We start from the raw sequence: 4,482 nt of genomic DNA, 5'->3' as shown, positions 1-4,482 counted from the left end.
CTGGCGTAGAAATTGACAACACACTCTACTAGGCGCGTGAGGAAGTGATTTTTTGCCGCATTTCAAAGCTACAACGGCCACATCATAACGCTACAGCGATAAAAAAACCCGTAAAATCTTCATTTTTCTTTAATATTTGGCATATTTTAAACGAAAAATAGGGCAAAATGTAAATGAAAAGTAAAGGAAACAAAATTAACACTTATTTGGTAAGAATTTCTGACAAATTTGAAATTCAAGCGACCAACTTCACGTCTAGAAAAACCCAAATCCAAAAGGAGTTCCGCGAAATCAGCCCTTATTCAAAAATAACTTTTAAACAATGAATTTTAAATTGAAGAAATTTATTTTTTGCAATATTAATTTATCTAGGTCGCTATTATTTATCCAGGTGGAAATCCACATCACCACTTTTGCCAGTTGTCGCGCGCGTGTAGTCACAATAGGAGCAGGTGGACGAAAAAGGTGTACGCGACGGAGGAATAAACAAGTTCGGGGGTTAATTAAAATGGAATTTAGTTTAGATGTACACCGTATAAAAAGCTTCAAGTTCAGGAAAATAATGAGTACTTTTGCCTTAATTAATTCCACCACTTCAAGGACAACTATGCTACAAGGGTCGGCGTGCACTCCTATTTCCTTATCCAACATTATTTAACATATAAAATGGGTAAAGGTTGATATTATTGACATTTAATGGCTTCCCCACAACCCCACAACCAATTAACAAACTATACTTCGGTCAACTATATAAAAAGAAAAACTCAAATCCGTTATCCAACTTATTCAATATGCATGTGAAATTGCTTTAAATCATGTATATGGCAATACAAAATTTAGTTATGTGCAGGTACGTACACGAATGAAATTTGCTTACCGAAGGTTGCCCTCTTCGTTAGATGTTGCACGACTCACGCTTTAGGGTAGTTTATTTTTCTTTAAAGAATAATCGTTATACCTTAAAATTGAAAAACCTTGCTACTTATTTTAATTTATATGGGTCAAGTAGTATAGGGTCTAAAATAAATTGTGGATTTAACCCATTAGTCACAAACTAAATTAATTATCTAAAATTATCCATTAATTGAATAATCATAATTAAGCAAATAATTCAAAATTCTCATTTAAAATTTTCGAAAAGGATCTTTTAGGAAAGAGAGAGGACTAGTTCTTAAAATGACCTAACGGGTCATTACATTATCCACCACTAAAAATCATGTTCGTCCTAGAACATAAAGAAGAAGAATAACCAATGTTACCAAAAGCCTGAATTATGATCTACCCGTCGGTGTTCATCGCTCCAAGTGAGCTTTTCCTTAAGACCATTCCATCAAGATCAACTACTAAGAACTAAACTTTCGAATCAAACTTTGAAAGATCTATAAATCAAGAGTGGTTATCAAGCCACAAACTAACTCATGGACCCAATTTGAACCAAAACTCTAGAACATAACACAATTACTAGGACGAATCTTTTCTCACATAACCACGATAAACTTGTGAATCAATACTGGGTACAACCAGAAGTGAACCTGAACCAACCACCAGACACTCATAATGCACAAATCATCACAGATCTTATAAAGATTCCCTTCTCACGACATAATCTTTCCATGAGCTTAAGTTATAAAAATACAAACTTTAGACATCGATTACTCATCAAGGGAGAAACAAACATATCTAACCCAAAGACGGAAATGATTAAGTAACCATCCAGGTCAAACCTTAAAAAAATAGTAAAACTAGACCCAATGGTCCCCACATTCAATCACGACCCAAAAATGGACGTGATGGCACTCGTCTTATCCCACCAAGACAAGTCATCCTAAAAACCAAATATAACAAACTATGCGAAACTAAGACATATTGAAATCTCAAATATATTATAAGTGCGGGTAACTAAGTCAATCTTAATAAAAAACCCAAAACCTGATTGTCACGTGTACAAACCTATAATGTGTTATAACAAAATTTAAAGAAAATACAAGTCTCAAATGAAATTGTTTCTAGAATAGAACAAAATCATATATAAGGAGAAAGAAGGTCCACTGAGATGACAAGAAGCTACCTCACAAACCTCCACAAAAAGCCTCGGACAAGAAGAGAAGAGAAAGAGTATCAGAAAGATTCCGCTAGTAACCTACAAAAAAGGTAGAAGCAAGGGGTGAGTATCAAACCACACGGTACTCAGCAAGTAAACTTCTAAACACAAGCTAAGGGAATGGAATACAGGTACTACTTACACCCCATCCGAACCCTCACAACTACAACCTGCATAAAACCAGTCCAACCTAACAAGTTCACAGTTTACATAGCACACAGCTCAACAACAACACTCTAACAAATTACATATCTTCAACAACAAACCCAATATTCATCAATCACAACTTCCACAAAAAGGCACTCACAAGATCATCAACACGCAAGATCAAGTTCATCAATGATAAAGATGTGCAATGCAATGTCAAGTATAGTGATGCATGTCTGACCTAACGATACACACCCGCTGTCTCTCAGTTTAGGACCTATGAGGGACATATATGTCCTTGCATCCGCCGCGGAGTGCGACGCGACCCTCGATATATAGTATCCATAGCGGCGCGCTGTACTTCCCTCGATAATAGATTTTGTCACGGCGCGCGATACGTCCTCCCTCGAAATGGTACATCCTCTTTAATTTCTTATTCTTTATCAATTCACATAACACTTGTTACAACCATGTCTCAGAACAATGCAAATGATGTGTTCACATAAATAATAAGGAGATGACCATTTTCATAATAATGCACAAATCACAAACAACACATTCGTGACACAACATCAACAATGATTCAATAAGCCTTTCAAACCATTCTCAACACATCACACACCAACAATTAATCACATTGCATTTTACTACCCCTTTTTCATCTTTAGAATTATTAAATATGGACAAGTCAACCCATCACAAAGTCCTATTACTATCCAACACATACCACAAGGAAATACACGATTCTATGCAATTAACAAGGGTTTAGAAATCCACTTGTCTTAAATAGTCAAACAATCACTTTGAGTCTTCCCCTTTCATTGGACTTCCAAATCAATGCAATCTATCCAAATAAATAACCGCAATATGATTTTGAAACTAACAACACTCATATCACTATGTGTCTAGTTTAGGCCCAAAAACTCACCCCAAATTTATAATCAAGTTCTGAATCTTGATGCCAATTAATTTGTCAAGTCTCATATTTCTTAAATTTCAAGTCTAGGGTTAAGTCTCAATTCTTCCAAATATCATAAATTTAATAATTTTCAGGTAATACAATACACCTAATATTCAATTACATATATTAATATACCAAACTTGAATCTTAAAATGGTGACCAAATCTGGAGGCGTCATCAGCATCCTTAACTATTGAAAACTGTACAAAAATCTAGACTTCATCATTAATTTATTTAATTTATCACAATGTATTCATAGTGGCAATCATTAGCCAACATAACATGAAGAGTAATCACTTAGCATCCTATTTTTCTTTTCCAATTTACAAACACTACAATTCCCTAACCAAAATCTTTAATTAATTCCACCACTCCAACGACAACTATGCTACAAGGGTTGGCGTGCACTCCTATTTACTAATCCAACATTATTTAACATATAAAATGGGTAAAGGTTGAGATTATTGACATTTAATGGCTTCCCCTCAACCCCAGCACCAATTAACAAACTACACGTCAGTCAATTAATGATTGAAAGTGCGGTTTGAACCTCAAGAGGTGAATTATGGACCTATGTATTTTCTTGTGAAATCTATGCAAATGTTTTAAGGATGCTTTGAGAGTAAAGTATTAATGACGATGATCATGATGTGTTATTGAAAGTATTTTCTAATATACACATAAGATCTAGATGTGAAAGGTTTTCTCACATAATAAAGGATTCTAAGGTTGAAAGGCTTTCTGAGCTAATTAAATCAAAGATAAGGTGTTATCCTAATAAAACTAGCTTGGATTGGTTATCTAAGGATACCTTTCCATGGATAATAAGAACAAGTAAGAATTGACTACTCCGTGGGATTTAGCTTAGCACCGAGAGGATATTGAGATGGAGGTTGTCCCGTTAGTAGAGGTCGGGTTTCTAGAAGCAATCTCCTTATCCCTTACCTATGTGCCCCCATAGGATGATTGTCTAGATAGACATTAGCTAGTGGATCCACTTTAGCTCAGATTTATGGTCCTTATCTTTGAAAGTAGGACAACCCTTTTCGGTGTGAGAGACACTGGAGATCATGTTATAGCTCACATGGTCTCTATGTCGGTTAAGGCTAATTCTCCACATTAATAATGAACTAAGGTTACTTCAAGAAGTATCGCCCATGAGTTCAGAGGTTTTCAAAGATGATGTTAGCTTGCATTGATCTTGATTTTATGACTTTTATTTTCTAACTCTCTTATATTATGTTTTAGCTTGGTCAATTGCATGTCATGAAAT

The sequence above is a fragment of the Solanum tuberosum genome, unplaced genomic scaffold, assembly GCF_000226075.1.
Source record: "Solanum tuberosum cultivar DM 1-3 516 R44 unplaced genomic scaffold, SolTub_3.0 scf00023, whole genome shotgun sequence".
NCBI lineage: Eukaryota > Viridiplantae > Streptophyta > Magnoliopsida > Solanales > Solanaceae > Solanum > Solanum tuberosum.
Note: the sequence above shows the minus strand (reverse complement) of the source record.